This window comes from Tachyglossus aculeatus, chromosome 4 (assembly GCF_015852505.1).
Source record: "Tachyglossus aculeatus isolate mTacAcu1 chromosome 4, mTacAcu1.pri, whole genome shotgun sequence".
Taxonomy (NCBI): Eukaryota; Metazoa; Chordata; class Mammalia; order Monotremata; family Tachyglossidae; genus Tachyglossus; species Tachyglossus aculeatus.
In genome coordinates, this window is record NC_052069.1 from 85,782,740 (window position 1) to 85,804,192 (window position 21,453).

A 21,453-nucleotide genomic window follows, 5' to 3' on the forward strand; every position below is an offset into this window, starting at 1 on the left:
TTATCTGGAGCACTGCTTACCTCCCCACTCCCCTTCCAAGTTCTATTCTTCGACTCGTCTCGACTCTGTCGGCTTGGTTTTCTGACTCTAATGCTTGTCACTGTTATCATTGCCGTTTTCTGTCTACCTGCACCTAGACTGGGAAGACAGGGAATGTACCTGCTCTTTGGAGAGAAGCAGTGTGGCCTAGTGGATAGGGCTCAGGCCTGGGCGTCAGAAGGACCTGGGTTCTAATCCCGGCTCTGCCGCTTCTCTGCTGTGTGACCTTGGGCGAGTCGCTTCACTTTTCTGGGCCTCAGTTACTTCATCTGTGAAATGGGGATTAAAACTGTGAGCCCGATGGGAGACAGGGACTGTGTCCAACCCGTTTACGTTGTCTCTACCCTAGCGCCTGATACATTGTAAGTGCTTAATAAATACCACAATTATTATTATTATGTCTGCATCAACCCTAGAGCTTGGTGCAGTGCTGGACACATAGTAGATACAAGGTAATCAGGTTGTCCCCGGTGGGGCTTGGCACATAGTAAGCGCTTAACAAATACCAGCATTATTATTTACTGCGTACGATTCAATAGAGTTGATAGTCGTGATCCCTGCCCTCCAGGAGGTTTTGATTTAGTCCGGGAGACAGACATTAAAATCAGTTCCAGATAGTGGAAACCAAAGAGTGCAAGGAGATGTACAGAAATTCTGTGGGACTGTGAGAGGAGTGAGGTTCAAAGTGCTTAGGGGATACAGAGCCAAGTGCAGAGGTGAAGCAGAAAGTAGGGTAATTAGGGTGGGGGGCGAAAAGAGGTTAGTCTGGGGAGGTTTCTAGGCTGAGATATGGTTTTAGCGGGGCTATGAAGGTGGACACTCCGTCAGTCAATCAGTCGCATTTTGTTGAGCGCTTACTATGTGCTGATGTAACAATTGCCCCCAAAATACAAACTGTCAATTCTATGGTGTTTCCAGTGACAATGTATGGATCTGAAAACTGGACAGTGAAAAAACGGGATAGAAGGAACATCGATTCTTTTGAAATGTGGTGTTGGAGAAGGCTTTTGCCAATACCGTGGACCACCCAAAAACCAAATTAATGGATTTTGGAGCAAAGTAAGCCAAAGTGGTCTTTGGAAGGACAATGACTCGACTTAGATTAGCGTATTTCGGACACATAATCAGGAGGACTAATTCTCTGGTGAAGACACTAATGCTAGGAAAAGTCCAGGGAAAGCATGGAAGAGGCAGACGAGCAGCTAAATGGATAGAGACCATAACAGTGATGATGGAAGAACCGTTTGAAAGGTTGTGGATTATGGCAGAAGACAGGACGTTCATTCATTTGATCGTATTTATTGAGCGCTTACTATGTGCAGAGCACTGAGCTTGGATAAAACAGTACAGCAATAGAGACAATCCCGTTCTGGAGAAACTATATCCATGGAGTCGTTATGAATCGAAAATGACTGGACAGCACTTAATAATAATAATAATACTGTGTGCAGAGCACTCTATTAAGCACTTGGGAAAGTACAATATAACAATAAACAGACACATTCCCTGCCCACAATGAGCTTACAGTCTGGAGGGGAGAGTGCTGGTCTGTCAGATAAGAAGGGGGAGGGAAATCCAGGCCAGAGAGAGGACATGAGCAAGAAGTCAGTGGTGAGATGGACAAGATTGAGGTGCGGTGAGTAGGTTGGTTTTAGAGGAGTGAAGTCTGTGGGTTGGTTTGTAGTAGATCAGCGGGGTAAGGAAGGAAGGGGAGAGCTGACTGAGTGCCTTAAAGCTGATGGTAAGGAGTTTCTGTTTGATTTGGAGGTGGATGGGTCACCGCTGGAGGTTTCTGAGGAGTCGGGAGCTACGGACTGAATGGTTTTTCCAGACAAATAGTCCTGGCAGCAGAGTGAAATAGGGACTGGAGAGGGAAGAGACAAGAGGCTGGGAGGTCAATAAGGAGGTTGATTCAGTAGTCAAGGCAGGATAAGTGCTTGGGCCAGTGTGGTAGCAGTTTGGATGGAGAGGAAGGGGTGGATTTTCAAGATATTATGAAGGTAAAACAGAACAAGATCATATGACCGAATGAATATGCTAATTGAAAGAGAGATGAGTTTAGGATAATGCAATGGCGAGAAGCTTGTGAGACAGGGAGGATAATAGACACTGATAGGGAAATTGGAAGGGCAGAGTTTGGGTGGGAAAATGAGCTCTGTTTTGGACATGTTTGAGGTGTCTTTGGGACATCCAAGTAGAGATGGCCTTAAGGGAGAAGGAAATGCAAGACTGCAGAGAAAGAGAAGGGTCAGGGCTGGAGAGGTTGATTTGGGAGTCATCTGCATAGTCTTGGTGATGCCTCTGCTTCTCCTCCTCGTGCTCCTTCTGGTAATAATAATAATAATGATGGCATTTGTTAAGCGTTTACTATGGGTGAATCACTGTTCTAAGTGCTGGGGGTGATACAAGGTGATCAGGTTGTCCCACGAGGGGCTCACATTCTTAATCCCCATTTTACAGATGAGGTAACTGAGGCCCAGAGAAGTGAAGTGACTTGCCCAAAGTCACACAGCTGACAAGTGGTGGAGGCGGGATTAGAACCCATGACCTCTGGCTCCCAAGCCCAGGCTCTTTCCACTGAGCCACGCTGCTGGTACTCACTGTGCAGCCGTGGGTCTGAGGGCCCAATCATCATCATCATCATCATCATCATCAATCGTATTTATTGAGCGCTATGTGCAGAGCACTGTACTAAGTGCTCGGGAATTACAAATTGGCAACATATAGAGACAGTCCCTACCCAACAGTGGGCTCACAGTCTAAAAATCCCTCCTAGCTCTTCCATTTCTCCATTCCAGCAGCAGTTCTTTCATTCATTCATTCAATCATATTTATTGAGCACATATTATGTGCAAAGCACTGTACTAAGTGCTCGGGAGAGTACAGTATAACAACAAACAGAAACATTCCTGCCCACAATGAGCTAACAGAATAAGGGGTGAGACAGACATTAATATAAAAAATAAATAAATATATATATATAAATAATAAAAGATATATATCTCTCTCTATATTTTCATAAGTGCTTGTGGGGATGGGAGGGAGTATGGGTGGGGTCATCCAGGCATGCATCTATGAAGAATGTCTTGGATTCCAAAATCTGCATGTCCAGCCCTGGTCTCTCTCCTTCACTGCAGTTTCTCATTTCCTCCTGCCTTCAGGATATTTTTTTAAATGGTATTTATTAAGTGCTTACTATGTGCCAGGCACTGAACTAAGCCCTGGTTTGGATACAAGCTAATCAGGTTGGATAGAGCCCCGTCCCACTTGGGGCTCACAGGCTTAATCCCCATTTTATAGATGATGCAACTGAGGCACAAGCTCACACAGCAGACAAGTGGTAGAACCAAGATTTTATTTTTAAATGATATTTAAGCGCTTATGAGGTGCCAAGCCCTGTACTAAGCATTGGGGTAGATGCGGTGTAATCGAGTTGGACACAGTCCCTGTCCCACGTCTTAATCCTCATTTTACAGATGAGGGAACTGAGGCCCAGAGAAGTTAAGTCACTTGCCCAAGGTCCCCCAGCAGACAAGTGGCCGTCAGAATTAGAACCCAGGTCCTTCTGATTCCCAAGACCATGCTTTATCCACTAGGCCATGCTGCTTCCTTACATCTCCCCTACATTGGCGGGACATCTCTACTGTCATGAAGAGTCCTTGATGCAATTTGTCAAATCTGGGAGCCAACTGTTCCCATGTGTCCTATGTACAGATTTGGGAATAATTCTCAAAAAATCCCTGATTATTTTTGGCCTTTTTTTCCAGATGTCCAAAGTATCCTTTTTTCACAGATAACCATTAACAAGCCATACTATAGAAAGGTACAGATGCATAAAAGACTGTTGCTCCATCCCTTAACAATCATTAATAATAATTCATTCATTCATTCAATCGTATTTATTGAGCGCTTACTGTGAGCAGAGCACTGTACTAAGTGCTTGGAAAGTACAAGTTGGCAACATATAGAGACGGTCCCTACCCAACAGTGGGCTCACAGTCTAGAAGGGGGAGACAGACAACAAAACAAAACATATTAACAAAATAAAATAAATATGTACAAATAAAATAGAGTAATAAATGCATACAAACATATATGTATATACAGGTGCTGTGGGGAGGGGAAGGAGGTAAGGCGGGGTGGATGGGGAGGGGGAGGAGGGGGAGAGGAAGAAGGGGGCTCAGTCTGGGAAGGCCTCCTGGAGGAGGTGAGCTCTCAGTAGGGCTTTGAAGGGAATAATAATAATAATGATGATGATGGTATTTATTAAGTGCTTACTATGTACAAAGCACTGTTCTAAGCGCTGGGGAGGTTACAAGGTGATCAGGTTGTCCCACGGGGGGCTCACAGTCTTAATCCCCATTTTCCAGATGAGGTAACTGAGGCCCAGAGAAGTGAAGTGACTTGCCCAAAGTCACCCAGCTGACAATTGGCGGAGTTGGGATTTGAACCCATGATCTGACTCCAAAGCCCGGGCTCTTTCCACTGAGCCACACTTCTTCTTTGATTATTATTATTATTACTACTACTATCAATCAATCAATCAATCATATCTATTGAGTGCTTACTGTGTGCAGAGCACTGTACTAAGCGCTTGGGAAGTACAAGTTGGCAACATATAGAGACGGTCCCTACCCAACAGTGGGCAACCTGCCTACCTACCGTCCCCCCAGTCTAAAACTCAAAGTCCTTTTCACTTCTTCTGTTTTTGGCCTTCCTTCCCCAATCTCATTGCACCCTGCCAACCCAGTCAGTCAATTGCTAAATTTTACTTTGCCCTCAATCTTAATGATAGCGGCAGAAAACTCAAGGATTAGTACAGAGAAGAGACCTTTAATCTGTAGGACACTTATTATCAGTGGAGGATGCAAGCCAGGATGGCTTAGTGGATAGAAAGAACACAGACCTGGAAGTGAGAAGGACTTGGGTTCTAATTCCGGCCCCGCCACTTGTCTGCCATGTGGCCTTGGGCAAATCATTAAACTTCTCTGTGCCTCAGTTCCCTCATCCGTAAAATGGAGATTAATACTGTGAACCCCACGTGGGACGGGGACTGTATCCAACCCAATTAGCTTGCATCTACCCCAGTGCTTAGTTCAGACCCTGGCAAATAGTAAATGTTTAACCAATACCATTAAAAAAAAAACCCTCAATGTAGGAGGCTTACAAGGGCTTGGGGGGAGAAGAAATGGAATCAGATAATGGAAAACAGTCCATGAGGAGTTTAGACAGGTGAAGGGATGAGAGATCAGTCAGTCTGTCTTTATTGTATTTGTTGAGCACTTATTGCATGCAGGGCACTGTACTAAACTCTTGGGAGAGTACAATATCATCAATCGTATTTATTGAGCGCTTACTGTGTGCAGAGCACTGACATATTCATATTTAACAGACATATTCCCTGCCCACAATGAGCTTACGGTCTAGAGGTGAGGCAATAGCTGGAAAATGAGATGGAAGCACAGTTCCTCCCCTATTATTAGACGCCGAAGCTAGAAATAAAAGGTGGGAGGAGGAAGGGAGCAAATATTTTTAAGAGATGAGAGGAGACGGCATGGATCCAAAGCACAGGTAGAGGTGGTTAGATATTGAAAGTAGACAGGTGTTCCCTCGGGACTGGGATAAGCAAGAATGTGGATGTGGGAGATGGAAACATTGAAGCAGCCAAAAGAACAGTTGGGGGAGATAGGTGTTGTGTTCTCTATAATTAGCTTAATAGAATTAGTGATATCACAGATTTGTTTTAAAGATTCAATCTGCCCAAATGAAATATAAAATGTAGCAATAGCAACTGCAGCCAATAAAGACCGATTCCCTAAGGAAGTCTGAAGGCATACAACTCACGTCATTAACAAAAGAGGCACACCATTATCCCCAAAATGAATAGTTCCGTGCCAATTTGTGTCTGTCTCAGAATTTAGAAAGAAAAAGGCCTGTTTTACCAACACATCGCTTATCCTCGCATGAATCGTTATCAACTGCCAAAATTTCTTCTTATCTAGGGAAAATATTTGGATTCAGAAATCTCTTTGTACCTTCACAATTCAAATTAAGTTCATTTAAAACCTGCACTGGGTAATTCTTACTTTTCTTAAATTGCCACTGTTTTTGAGCTTGAGAAATACAGGTTTGAACACTATCAACGTCTGAGTTGAGTATAAGACAGATCCTTTCGGATTTTGCTTCCTTCCTTGCCTATGCTGTTTGCGGGAAAGGTGTCACCAGTCATTAAGCCCTAGGTTGGAGCATCTGACCTTCACCCTCAGTACAAGCCGGGGTTCATTCATTCATTCATTCATTCATTCACTCAATCATATTTATTGAGCACTTACTGTGTGCAGAGCACTGTACTAAGCGCTTGGGAAGTACAAGTTGGCAACATGTAGAGACGGTCCCTACCCAACAACAGGCTCACAGTCTAGAAGGGGGAGGTTCATTCATTCATTCATTCAGTCATATTTATTGAGTGTTTACTGTGTGCAGAGCACTGTACTAAGCACTTGGGAAGTACAAGTTGGCAACATATAGAGATGGTCCCTACCCAACAACAGCCTCACAGTCTAGAAGGGGGAGGTTGAATGTACCAGTCACGCCTAGCCGTCGGGAACACAAATTTCTGTATTCGGACTCTCGTGTTCACAAAACCAGAAAAGCAGGAATGTATAGGAAGGGACAGGATCTCTAATACTCCACACGCTGGCTCGTTAAAGCCGCTCCTAGTCATCTCATTTATCGGGAACACAGTCATTACAAGACATTATCAAGCAAAAACTCCTCATTCTCGGCTTCAAGGCTGTCCATCACCTCGTGCCCTCCTACCTCACCTCCCTTCTCTCCTTCTCCAGCCCAGCCCGCACCCTCCGCTCCTCCACCGCTGATCTCCTCACCGTACCTCGCTCTCGCCTGTCCCGCCATCGACCCCCGGCCCACGTCCTTCCCCTGTCCTGGAATGCCCTCCCTCTGCCCATCCACCAAACTAGCTCTCTTCCTCCCTTCCAAGCCCTACTGAGAGCTCACCTCCTCCAGGAGGCCTTCCCACACTGAGCCCCCTTTTTCCTCTCCCCCTCCCCATCGCCCCCCCGCCCTACCTCCTTCCCCTCCCCACAGCACTTGTATATATTTGTACACATTTATTACTCTATTTATTTTACTTCTACATATTTACTACTCTTATTAATGATGTACATATAGCTATAATTCTATTTCTTCTGACAGTTTTGACACGTGTCTACATGTTTTGTTTTGTTGTCTGTCTCCCCCTTCTAGACCGTGAGCCCGTTGTTGGGTAGGGGCCGTCTCCATATGTTGCCGACTTGTACTTCCCAAGCGCTTAGTACAGCGCTCTGTACACAGTAAGCGCTCAATAAATACGATTGAATGAATGAATGAATGAAGACATCCCACTTAGTTGAGAAGCGGCCCGGTGTAGTGGCGAGAGCGCATGCCTGGGACACAGAAGGTCATGGGTTCTAATCCTGGCTCTGCCACTTGTCTGCTCTGTGACCTGGGGAAGAAGTTTGGCCTGGTGGATAGAGTACCGGCCTGGGAACCAGGTCATGAGCAGCGTGGCTCAGTGGAAAGAGGCCCAGCTTTGGAGTCAGAGGTCATGAGTTCAAATCCCGCCTCCGCCAACTGTCAGCTGTGTGATTTGGGGCAAGTCACTTCACTTCTCTGGGCTTCAGTTCCCTCATCTGGAAAATGGGGATTAAGACTGTGAGCCCCCTGTGGAGCGACCTGATCACCTTGTAACCTCCCCAGCGCTTAGAACAGTGCTTTGCACATAGTAAGCGCTTAATAAATGCCATGATTATTATTATTTATGAGTTCTAATCCCAGCTTCACCACTTGTCTGCTCTGTGGCCTTGAGCAAGCTACTTCACTTCCCTGTGCCTCAGTTACCTCACCTAAAAAATGGGGATTGAGACCATGAGCCCACATGGGACAGGGACTGTGTCCAACCCGATTTGCTTGTGTCCAACCCAGTGCTTACCACAGTGCCTGGAACATAGTAAGTGCTTAATACCACAATTATTATTATTAAGTAACTTTACTTCTCCCTGCCTCAGTTCCCTCACCTGGAAAATGGAGATTGAGACTGTGAGTCCCAACTGGGACAGGGACTGAGTCCAACCCGATTTGATTGTATCCACCCCAGCGCTTAGGTCAGTGCCTGGCACATAGTAAGTGCTTAACAAATATCATTATTGTCATTATTATTATTAGTTAACTAGAAACAGCGGGGCTCAGTGGAAAGAGCCCGGGCTTTGGAATCAGAGGTCAGGGGTTCAAATCCTAGCTCTGCCAATTGTCAACTGTGTGACTTTGGGCAAGTCACTTAACTTCTCTGAGCCTCAGTTCCCTCATCCATAAAATGGGGATTAAGACTGTGAGCCTCCCGTGGGACAACCTGATCACCTTGTAACCTCCCCAGTGCTTAGAACAGTGATTTGCACATAGTAAGCACTTAATAAATGCCATCATTATTGGAGAAGCAGCGTGGCTCAGTGGAAAGAACCTGAGCTTTGGAGTCAGAGGTCATGGGTTCAAATCCCAGCTCCCCCACTTGTCAGCTGTGTGACTTTGGGCAAGTCACTTAACTTCTCAGCACCTCAGTTACCTCATCTGTAAAATGGGGATGAAGACTGTGAGCCCCCCGTGGGACAACCAGATCACCTCGTAACCTCCCCAGCGCTTAGAACGGTGCTTTGCACATAGTAAGTGCTTAATAAATGCCATCTTTATTATTATTATAGTAAGATAGCATTCAGAGCAGAAATCATGACCATCAAGTCCAAGCCACCATTCATTCATTCATTCATTCAATCGTATTTATTGAGCGCTCACTGTGTGCAGAGCACTGTACTAAGCTTTTGGGAAGTACAAGTTGGCAACATATAGAGACGGTCCCTACCCAACAGTGGGCTTACTGTCTAGAAGGGGGAGAACAGTCTAGAAGGGGGAGAGGCTCACTAGGCTCACCTACCTCCAGTCACAAACAGGCCCAAGCTTCCCTAAGTCCAACCACGCTAATTGTGGAAGCAAATTAAACACCAAGCACCAGGTTCTTAAGGGATGCACCTCTAGTCAGTTACGTGGGTTCCAGCCTGCAGAAGGACATATAGCTCTTTTCTAGGTCAACAGCAAGGAATACTCATGTTCCCGTGGGCTCCTCGTGGCCTTCCTGATTGCCTTCCTCTCACTAGCCACTGGCCAAGCTAGGAATAGAATAGGCAGGCCTCTGCTTGACTCTCCCTCCCATAGTCGAGACTGGTAGAGTCCTTGAAACTCTCCGGGTGCGATAACTGAGAGGGGACCAAAAATATGAGCAAATGGCAAGGTAGGATCACAAGCGCGGAGGTCCCAGAATGAAGTGAGGAGTTCACTGGCACTGCGGCGACGCTGGGTGAGCCCACTGTTGGGTAGGGACTGTCTCTATATGTTGCCAATTTGTACTTCCCAAGCGCTTAGTACAGTGCTCTGCACATAGTAAGCGCTCAATAAATACGATTGATGATGATGATGATGATGATAGGCGAGGAGCACAGACAGCAGAATTCCCAAACAGCTGTTCTCTAGTGCTGTGAAATAAGGTGACCGTAAACTCAAGGTAGACAGAGGAAATGATTTAAAAATATGAAGTTCATTCATTCAATCGTATGTATTGAGCACTTACTGTGTGCAGAGCACTGGACTAAGCACTTGGAAAGTACTAGTTGGCAACATCTAGAGACGGTCCCTACCCAACAGTGGGCTCACAGTTTAGAAGAACCTCATTAAGATTAAGAGCCCCACGTGGGACAAGAAGTGAAACCTCAAAGGATGTAGCAGGGTGGAGACAACAGCAGGCATCAGGTGGGGGTCTGTTTTAGAACTAAGGCTAAAGAAATAGAAGGACACCAAAATCTTTCCAGGGCTTAGAGGAGAAATGGTTGGTGGTCACACAGTGGCCTCATCGGCCCCATTCATTCACTCATTCAATTAGATTTATTGAGCGCTTACTGTTTGCAAAGCACTGTACTAAGTGCTTGGGAGAGGGCAATATAACAGCACACACATCCCCAGCCCCCATCTGCACATACCTATAAAATTTCATCACCAGTAGCTTCATCTCTGAATCAGAGGAAACCTGTCTGTATTCATAAATGCAGAGACGAGGGGGAGAGAACCAGGGATGCACAATAGTTCTAGGACAAGATCTGGCCGTTGGAATGGAAAAATGAATCCACTCCCCCAAAATGTATTTTTGCCAAACTGTTTGTGCCTCAGTGGAAAGAACGCGGGCTTGGGAGTCTGAAGTCATGGGTTCTAATTCTGGCTCCACCGCTTGTCAGCTATGTGACTTTGGGCAAGTCACTTCACTTCTCTGTGCCTCAGTTACCTCATCTGTAAAATGGGGATTAAGACTGTGAGCCCCACGTGGGACAACCTGATCACCTTGTATCCTCCCCAGCGCTTAGAACAGTGCCTTGCACATAGTAAGCGCTTAACAAATGCCATCATTATTATTATTATTATTAAATTATCTTCCCAAATTAGGGGTTGAGTTGGGACTGGAAGCCAGAGTTCCTGATTTGTAAATCAGAATTCTTTTTACACAGCGAGAAAGACAGGTTTTAAGTGTGTTCATTCATTCAATTGTATTTTCCCCTCAGGGAAGCAGTGTTGCCAAGTATCTAGTGCGTTGGCTTGAGACTTGGGTTCTAATGTGAGTTCCGCCATTTGTTTGCTCTGTGACCGTGGGCAAGTCATTTTACTTCTCTGCCAACTTGTACTTCCCAAGCGCTTAGTACAGTGCTCTGCACACAGTAAGTGCTCAATAAATACGATTGAGTGAATGAATGAATTCTCTTCACCTTAGTTACCTCATCTTTAAAATTGGGATTAAGACTGTGAGCCCCATGTGGGACAGGGACTGTATCCAACCTGATAAGCTTGTATCTACCCCAGTGCTTAGTACAGTGCCTGACGTGTAGTAAGCGCTTAACAAATACAACAGTTATTATTATTATCATCAATGGTATTTATTGACCACTTATGTACAGAGTAGTCTAAGCACTTGGGAGAGTATAATTCAAAAGAATTGGTAGACAAGTTCCTTGCACATAAGCTTACAGCCTAGAGGGGGAGAGAGACATTAATATAAATTAATTTATAATATGCCATTTAAAGATCCAAATGTAAGTGTTGTGGTGCTGAGGGTGGGGTGAATATCAAATGCCCAAAGGTCACAGATCCATAGATGACACAGAAGGGAGAGAGAGCTGGGGAAAAATTGGGGAAGGCCTCTTGAAGGAGACGTGACTTTAATAAGGCTTTCCTCCACAAAATGCCCCGAAATTGCCTAGCAAATTGATAGCAGTCATGCTTAATCATCATGGATGACATTCATGGAGCACTTGCTACCCGCAGAGCACTGTACTTCAGAGAGTACAGTACAACAGAGTTGGCACAGACAAGTTCCCTGCCCACAATGAATTTACGGTGTAGAGTCTAATACCTTTCAGGCTACAGTCTAATACCCCAAAGAATTCTGCGCAATGTACTGAAATGGAGTTTTTCAGAATTAATTGATGCTACCAGATAATAATAATAATAATAATAATAATAGAATTTATTAAGCGCTTACTATGTGCAAAGCACTGTTCTAAGAGCTGGGGAGGTTACAAGGTGATCAGATTGTCCCTCGGGGGGCTCACAGTCTTAATCCCCATTTTACAGATGAGGTAACTGAGGCCCAGAGAAGTGAAGTGACTTGCCCAAAGTCACACAGCTGACAGTTGGCAGAGCAGGGATTTGAACCCATGACCTCTGACTCCCAAGCCCATGCTCTTCCAACTGCACCACGCAAACTGTAAGCATTTAGGGGAAACACTCAGTTTGTTTAAAAGTTAATGCCAGGGCCATTCCTTATTTGGATGGGAAATAAGGAATTCTAAAACTACTATAAAGAAAATCATAAGAAGGTAAAAGAGAAAGAGCCAGGCGTGGTCCAGTGAATACAAGCAAAGTGGGTAAAAAAAGCCTTAACTGCTTCTTGCGGAAACACTTGGGAAGGAAATTAAGGGAATTAACATTCATTTTTTTCTTCCTATTTGCCTGCTTCTGTGACAACAAAAGTTAATAAGGTGGTCATGTTTCAACACGAATTTTGGCTGTTATTAATTCCTGCCCAGTATCAGAGAAGAGCTGGTGGAAGGAAGCCAAAATCAATATGAGATGAACATAAAATCCCTAAACCCTGTTACACTTAAGCAACATACTATGAAACTGACAAAGCATCTCAACTCTTCATTTTTAGGATTAATCAATCAATCAATCCTATTTATTGAGCGCTTACTATGTGCAGAGCACTGTACTAAGTGCTTGGGAAGTACAAATTGGCAACATATAGAGACAGTCCCTACCCAACATTGGGCTCACAGTCTAAAAATTAATGTGTTCGAAGATTTTCCTTTAAACGGATTTTCCTTTTAAGAGTTTATCTTTTTAAAATCCAAATGTGCTTTATATGCAAAAGCTCAATGGCTGTAGAAAAATTCTGAATCTTCACTTCTGTCCAGTGATATCCTAGAATAGAATCTCTGAGAATAGGTGTCTAAACCTAACTTGTGGGTGGGTCAGTTGTCCAGCCTCATATGACACACCTGTTCCCCTGGATCGTAAGTGTGAAAGTGATTAGAAAAACCTGTGGATGTGGAGAAAAGAAAGGCCTGTCATGATGAAATTGACCTTTCTACCATTCCTTTCCAAGCTCCTCAAAAGCAAGTTGCTTACAGTTGCTGCCTCTATTTCCTCTCCTCCAGTTATCTCCTTTACGTCCTCCAATTTGGCTTCTCCCCTCTCTACTCGTACATATCTATTCTATTTATTTTATTTTGTTAGTATGTTTGGTTTTGTTCTCTGTCTCCCCCTTTTAGACTGTGAGCCCACTGTTGGGTAGGGACTGTCCCTATATGTTGCCAATTTGTACTTCCCAAGCACTTAGTACATTGCTCTGCACATAGTAAGCGCTCAATAAATACGATTGATGATGATGCTTCACAGAAACTGCCCACTCTAAGGTCACCAGTGACCCCATTATGCTAAATCCAACGATCTCTACTCCATCCTAATCCTCCTTGACCTCTCAGGTGCCTTCTATAGGGTGGACCACCCCCCTTCCCTGGAAACACTACCCAACCTTGGCTTCCCTGGCTCTGTCCTCCTCTGGATGCACTTTCTCAGTCTTTTTTGTCAGGTCAATCAATCAGTGGTATTTATTGAGCACTTTTTGGGTATAGAGCTCTGTATTGAGTGCTGGGGGGAGTATGGTATTCTCCCCTGGGAGACGGACAGTTAGATATGGGAAGCAGAAGAGTCTCTTAAACTGAGACGGTTCATACCAACAGGTAAGAGGAAGACTAGGAGAAAATTCATAAAAAAACTAAGGTTAAATGGTGTTCCTAAGAGAAAGGAATGGTTCAAAGGAAGCCAGAAGGTCAAGGTGCATTTGGGTAGAATCATATTTATTGAATGCTTATTATGCGCAGAGCACTGTACTATGCGCTTGGGAGAGAACAATGTAACACACTTGGCAGCCACATTTCCCTGCCCACTACGAAGCAGCATGGCCTAGTGGAAACAGCACAGGCCTGGGAGTGAAAGAACCTGGGTTCTAAACCCAGTTCTGCCAAATACTTGCTGTGTGACCTTGGGCAAGTCATTTAACTTCTCTGTGCCTCATTTCTCCTGTTCTCCCTCCTATTTAGACTGGGAGCCCCATGTGTGACGACTATGTTCAACCTACCTAACTCGTATCTACCCAGTATTTAGAACAGTGTTTAATAATAATAATGGCATTTATTAAGTGCTTACTATGTACAAAGCACTGTTCGAAGTGCTGGGGGGGATACAAGGTGATCAGGTTGTCCCTGGGGGGACTCACAGTCAATCCCCATTTTACAGATGAGGTAACTGAGGCACAGAGAAGTTAAGTGACTTGCCCAAAGTCACACAGGTGACAAGTGGAGGAGCTGGGATTTGAACTCATGACCACTGACTCCAAAGCCCGTGCTCTTTCCACTGAGCCACACTGCTTCTCTAAATGTTTGACACATAAGAAGCGCTTAACAAATACTATAAAAAAATGAGTTTACAGCCTCGAGGGGCAGACGGGTATTAATATGTTATTTGTTCAATTATATTTATTGAGTGCTTACTGTGTTCAGAGCACTGTACAAGTGCTTATTTTAATATATTAATATAAATAGATATTAATATAAAGAAGTAAATTACAGATATGGACTTTTAAGTGCTTTGGGGCTTTGGAAGGGATGAGTAAAGGAGTGGGAGAATGAGAAAGGAGGGCTTAGTAGGGGACGGTCTCTTGGAGGAGATGTGCCTTCAATAAGGCTTTGAAGGAGGGGAGAGTAATGGACTGTCAGATAGGAAGAGGGAGGGGGTTCCGGACAGAGGCAGGACATGGGCTACAGGGTAATGGTGAGATGGACAAGATAGAGGTACCGTAAGTAGGTTGTCATAAGAGGAGGGAAGTGCACAGGCTGGGTTGTAATAGGAAAGCAGTGAGGTGAGATTCATTCAATCGTATTTATTGAGCGCTTACTGTGTGCAGAGCACTGTACTAAGCGCTTGGGAAGTACAAGGTGGCAACATATAGAGATGGTCCCTACCCAACAGTGGGCCCAGGAGGGGGCAAGGGGATTAAGTGGTTTATAGCCTATGATAAGGAGTTTCTGTGTGATGCCGAGGTGGATGGACAACCACAGGAGGTTTTTGAGGAGTGGGGGAACGTGGACTGAATGATTTTGTAGAAAAATGATCTAGTCAGCAGATTGAAGTATGGACTGGAATGGAGAGAGACAGGAGGTAGGGAGATCAGCGAGGAGGCAGATGCAGTAATCGAGGTGAGGTAGGATTGGATTAATTAATCCCCCCTCTCAGGGTCACACCTAAAGAGTTTCCTGTACTCTACCAGTCTAGAGTCGAGTAGAGGCCTACCCATTCCATTCCTAGCTTGGGCAGTCAGCGAGTGGAAGGTAATCTGCTACAATTCAAAACTCACCTGTGCTGGGCAGCAGCGGTGGGGGACAGATTCGAGGGTGGAGACTCAAATTTAATGCGTGGAAGGAAAAAATGGTAAACCACTTCCGTATTTTTACCAAGAAAACTCTGTGGATACACTGCCAGAACGATGGTAGATGGAGGTGGGGTGTTCTGGGAGAGCTGTGTCCATGGGGTCGGCATGGGTCGGAGATGACTCGACAGCATAAAGCAAGGCAACCCAAATTAAAGAAAATAATTAAAGAATAAGAAATTAGGGTCCCAAGTAGTTCGTACAGTGCTCGTGTGCATAGTGCTCAATGAATACCACTGAGCATATGCATAGAAGCAGCATGGCTTAGTGGATAGAGCATGGGCCTGGGACCTAGAAAGATCCAAGGTAATCCCAGCTCCACCACGTCTGCCGTGTGACCTTCGGCAAGTCGCTTCACTTTTCTTGGCCTCAGTTAACTCATCTGGAAAATGGGGATAAGACCATGAGCCCTATGTGGGACAGGGATTGTGTCTAACCCAATTATCTTGTATCTACTCCAGCACTTAGTACAATGCCTGGCACATAGTAAACGCTTTAGCAAATGCCGCAGTTATTATTAGTATTACCGTTGATTGATTGACAGGTGAAATTTAGTAAACCTGAGAAACCCATGTCGCATTAACAGAAAGAATGGTGTCTGCCTACCGGGAATTGCTTGTCTCCTTTTCCAAATTTTAAAATTCTATTGCACTTCAGGGATAACTAAGAATTTGAAATATACAAGATTTATATTTTTGTTTCGATTAGTGTAGTTTAGAAGAGCCAAAGAATTTGGCAAAATTTTACTTAGTGGAAGCCAAGTACAGCTTTTTAGTTGAAGTATAGTTGTCCATTGGTTCTAAGATGTTATTGTTAATGGAAGGAATGCCTCCCTGATTCTGAGGATTCATTGAGAGAGGGGCATAATGGGAAGCAATAAGATCAATTGGGAAGCAGTGTGGCCCAGTAGAAAGAGCTTGGGCCTCGTAGTCACAGGACCTGGGTTCTAATCCGGCCTCTGCCACTTCTCTGCTGTGTGACTTTGGGCAAGTCACTTAACTTCTCTGTGCCTCAGTTCTCCCATCTGCAAACTAGGGACTCAATGCTTTGTTCTCTTCCTAACTGGACCGTGGACCTTAAATGGGACCTGAATATCTTGTATCTACCGCAGGGCTTAGTACAGTGCTTGGCATATAGTAGGCGCTTAACAAATACCACAATTATTATTATGATTCTTGAAAATTCATCACTGCCCCTATTCTGGTCCTTGCCATTCAAGGGAGCATGGCTTAGACCCCAAAAGTTAAGACCACCAGCCGACCACGTGTTTGAATTGCTCTGGCAGTAATGGTGGTGGTGCCATTCATTCAGATGTATTTGTTGAGCTCTTACTGTGTGCAAAGCACTGTACTGAGCGCTTGGGAGAGTGCAACACAACAACAGACACATCCCCAGCCCACAACGAGTTCACATGCCTGTCCCTCTGTGAGGCAGCCGGTTGGAAATAAGTTGGGGTCACAGAGCAGAGTATTTTGAGTCGCATCAGATGCCATGGGCCCTCACTCATTTTGCAGGTCATCCATGTGTATGATATTCAGGATGGATTGAGGGATAGAGGGTCCATCGTTAAAGGGGAGAAGCAAAAAATGAGACACTAAAGAACAAGTACATATCAAAGCAATAAGTTAAATGAATTGATGAGTGAATTCATAAGAAACGTTTGAAGTAATTTTTCCACACTCATCAACTTAACATCATAGTCGGAGATTTGCCAGAAGTATCCATGCTAGATGTAGAGATTTTTTTTGTTAGGGGAGACCCATATTTTTTTTTTCTTTTGGAGCTCAATTTTGTTACCCACCAGATCTTGGAATGAAATTTACTTGATTACATAATTACATAACCAATGGAAATTGGGTTCTGAGTGGGATTGAATGATCCTAAATGTACTAGAAATTGTAAATTTCTAATTCTTGCCATACTTGTAAATTTTCTAATTGTTGCTGTACTTTTTCAAAAACAAAACTGAGGAGTAAAAATAGTTCATAACCCAGTAGTTTTCTTAAGCAGAGGTTAGGAAGACAATTCACTCAGTTTTGCCATTGGGAAAAATTTTCACTATACACTTTGGCTAGCACTTTCCTAGGGAAATCAGAGCATCCATCCGACAGCACAAGGCTGTTTGGCTGCAGCAAACCACAATTTTGGTAGAAAAAGCTTGTGTGATGTTTTTTTGAGTGAATGTATCTGTTTGTTGTATTGTCCTCTTCCAAGGGTTTGGGACAGTGCTCTGGGAAAGAGCCCGGGGCTTGGGAGTCAGAGGTCGTGGGTTCAAATCCCGGCTCCGCTGCTTGTCAGCTGGGTGGCTTTGGGCAAGTCACTTCACTTCTCTGGGCCTCAGTGACCTCATCTGAAAAATGGGAATGAAGATGGAGAGCCCCACATGGAACAACCTGATCACCTTGTATCCTCCCCAGTGCTTAGAACACTGCTTGGCACATAGTAAGCGCTTAACATTAACACGTAAGATTACGTGATCATGTAACCAATGGAAATTGGGTTCTGAGTGGGATTGAATGATCAAGATTAATGCCAAAATAGAAAATTTTGTACTAAATAAGGTAAGCGTAAGCGAAGAAAAGATAAAAATATGGTATTGCCATGAATAATAAATTACGTAATCCTTTTTGCCTCAACCCAATTCTAGTGGTTTCACCAGAAAGTAACAATTAAAATTCCCCATCATAAATTGATCCTTTAGTTCTAAATTCTCAAAATATGGTCATTCCTATGGGAACAGGACATTTTAATGCGCAATGGGAGACTAAGGGAGCACATCGCTATAACACCTCAGTGAATATTTTTTAATGGTATTTGTTAAGTGCTTACTATGTACCAGGCAGTGTACTAAGCATTTGGGTAGATACAAACTAATCAGGTTGGTTGCAGTCCCTGTTCCCCATGGGATTCACAATCTTAAATCCCCGTTTTACAGTTGAGGCAACTGAGGCCCAGAGCAATTAAATGAGTTGCACAGTGTAACACAGCAGACAAGTGGCGGAGCAGGAATTTTGAAACCACGTCCTCTGGCTCCCGGGCCCCTGTTCTATCCACTAGGCCACAGTGCTTTTCGTTGAATTCACCGTGATGCCCTGTGGATCTGCCCAGAAATGCCTTAGAGCAGAATCATGTCATGTGTCTAAATCAAAAATACTGTATTATTTCACTAACGTTGCCTAGATAACTTGTGAATGTTTAAAGTTCATTTTTACCATATGTCTCCAGGAAGCACTTAATTTTAAGCAAATCTGTAAAACGCTAATGAGCTACTTCGGTGTTTTTGAAACAGACTGCTTAACTAAGGTCTAGAAGCAGAAGCGAATCCCCTGGTATTTTATTTATTTAACCCCTGTTGTTTGGAACGATAGAAATCAAGCTGTGTGACTTTGGGCAAGTCATTTAACTTCTCTGTGCCTCAGTTACCTCATCTGTAAAACGGGGATTGACTGTGAGCCCCCCATGGGACAACTTTATCACCTTGTATCCCCCCCAGCCCTTAGAACAGTGCTTTGCACATAATAAGCGCTGAATAAATGCCATTATTATTATTATTACCGACCCCTTAATACCTTTCTTTCTCCTAAACTGATTGATATAACATTACTTTTTTTGGTAATGCGGTGACTTTCAAAAAAGCGGCTATCAAATTTTAGCCAGAATAGCTGTACTTAATTTTTTCTTACATGGTGTCAGATTTGTAAATATTTTTGGAAGCCTGATATCCTAGCCTAATTAAAATAGAATGTAGCGAAATCAACTAATGCTATTCTAGAGATAGAAATCAGAAGAACAAGCACTAGCATTGTAGAACTTCTGGCTGTTCCTCAGTACTTTATATTTTTACGTGTAAAACCAGTAGCTACCAAATGTTTGTTAGAAAGCACCTTTCATTTTTTGTTGTTCTAGCAACACTCCCATCATGGAATAATAATAATTATGTTGGTATTTGTTAAATGCTTACTATAGCACTGTTCTAAGCACTGGGGTAGATACAAGGCAATCAGGTTATCCCACATGGGGCTCACAGTCTTCATCCCCATTTTACAGATGAGGGAACTGAGGCCCAGAGAAGTTATGTGACTTGTCCGAGGTCACATAGCTGACAAGTGGTGGAGCCAGGATTAGAACCCATGACCTCTGTCTCCCCAGCCCGTGCTCTTTCCACTGAGCCATGCTACCTGTTAATAGATTACTTTAGTGACAGATTTGAATATTACTATTCTAGGTTCCATTTTATATGAATGTAGAAATCAATCTACTAACTGTTGTATTGTATTCTCCGAAGCACTTAGTCCAATCAATCAATCAATCATATTTATTGAGTGCTTACTGTGTGCAGAGCACTGTACTAAGCGCTTGGGAAGTACAAGTTGGCAACATATAGAGACAGTCCCTAACCAACAGTGGGCTCACAGTCTAAAAGTGGGAGACAGAGAACAAAACCAAACATACTAACAAAATAAAATAAATAGAATAGATATGTACAAGTGAAATAGAGTAATAAATATGTACAAACATATATACATATATACAGGTGCTGTGGGGAAGGGAAGGAGGTAAGATAGTCCAGTGTTCTACATACCACAAGCACTCAATAAATATCACCGATGAATACCATTAATCAATTGTAAATTTCTAATTCTTGCCATCCTTGTAAATTTTCTTATTGTTGCTGTACTTTTTCAAAAACAAAACTGAGGAGTAAAAATAGTTCATAACCCAGTAGTTTTCTTAAGCAGATGTTAGAAAGTCAATTCACTCAGTTTTGCCATTGGGAAAAATTTTCACTATACACTTTGGCTAGCACTTTCCTGGGGGAATCAGAGCATCCAACCGACAGCACAAGGCTGTTTGGCTGCAGCAAACCACAATTTTGGCAGAAAAAGCTTGTGTGATGTTTGTTTGAATGAATGTATCTGTTTGTTGTATTGTCCTCTTCCAAGGGTTTGGGACAGTGCTCTGGGAAAGAGCCCGGGGCTTGGGAGTCAGAGGTTGTGGGTTCAAATCCCGGATGGTGTGCCCCACATGGGACACCCTGATCACCTTGTGTCCTCCCCAGTGCTTAGAACACTGCTTGGCACATAGTATGTGCTTAACTACCAAAATTATTATTTTCAGCGCTTAGAACAGTGCTCAGCGCTTAGAATAATAATAATAATGATGATGGCATTTATTAAGCGCTTACTATGTGCAAAGCACTGTTCTAAGCGCTGGGAAGGTTACAAGATAATCAGGATGTCCCACGGGGGGCTCACAGTATTAATCCCTATTTTACAGATGAGGTAACTGAGGCGCAGAGAAGTGAAGTGACTTGCCCAAAGTCACACAGCTGACAAGTGATGGAGCCGGAATTTGAACCCATGACCTCTGACTCCAAAGCCCGGGCTCTTTTCACTGAGCCACGCTGCTTCTCTGCTTAGAACAGAACACACTGCTTAGAACAGTGCTTTGCACATAGTAAGCACTTAATAAATGCCATTATTATAATAAGCGCTCACTAGGGTGGGCCTGGGAGTCGGACAGACCCGGGTTCTCCTCCCTGCTCTGCCACCTGTCTGCCGTGTGACCTTGGGCCACTCACTTCCCTTCCCCGGGCCTCAGTTCCCTCATCTGGAAAATGGGGATGAAGACGGTGAGCCCCACGGGGGACAACCTGATCACCTTGTAACCTCCCCAGTGCTTAGAACAGTGCTTGGCACGTAGTAAGTGCTTAACAAATACCACAATTATTATTGTTATTATTATTATAATTTACCAGTGACAGGCCAGCCCCCACCACCCACGGCTAATAATCATAATAATCATAATCCTCCCCCTTCTAGGCTGTGAGCCCGCCGTTGGGTAGGGACCATCTCTATATGTTGCCAACTTGTTCTTCCCAAGCGCTTAGTACAGTGCTCTGCACACAGTAAGCGCTCAATAAATACGTTTGAATGAATGAATGAATAATAATGTTGGGATTAAGCGCCTTCTATGTAGGGACTGTCTCTATATGTTGCCAACTTGTTCTTCCCAACCGCTTAGTACAGTGCTCTGCTCACAGTAAGCGCTCAATAAATACGATTGAATGAATGTTTGCTGTGTCAGAATGGGTGAGTTTTTACAGTAGTAATTTTCAGTAATGTGGAGTTTTGCAAAAATGCAGGTCCGAGGTTATAGAAGTGTGTACAGTGTACGCAGAAACCAATGGAATCTGCCCCAACATTTTTTATTCCCCTTGTTCTAGCGAGTTACATAGAATTAAGGGAAGCAGCGTGGCCCAGTGGATTGAGCGCAGACCC

At 43.9% G+C, this 21,453-nt stretch overlaps 1 protein-coding gene across 1 annotated transcript in view; it reads left to right on the top strand.

Moving 5' to 3' along the window:
- NIPAL2 (NIPA like domain containing 2) overlaps positions 1–21,453 on the top strand; it is a 116,808-nt gene that overhangs the window by 15,713 nt on the left and 79,642 nt on the right. The gene's annotated exons all lie outside the window — the stretch shown is intronic.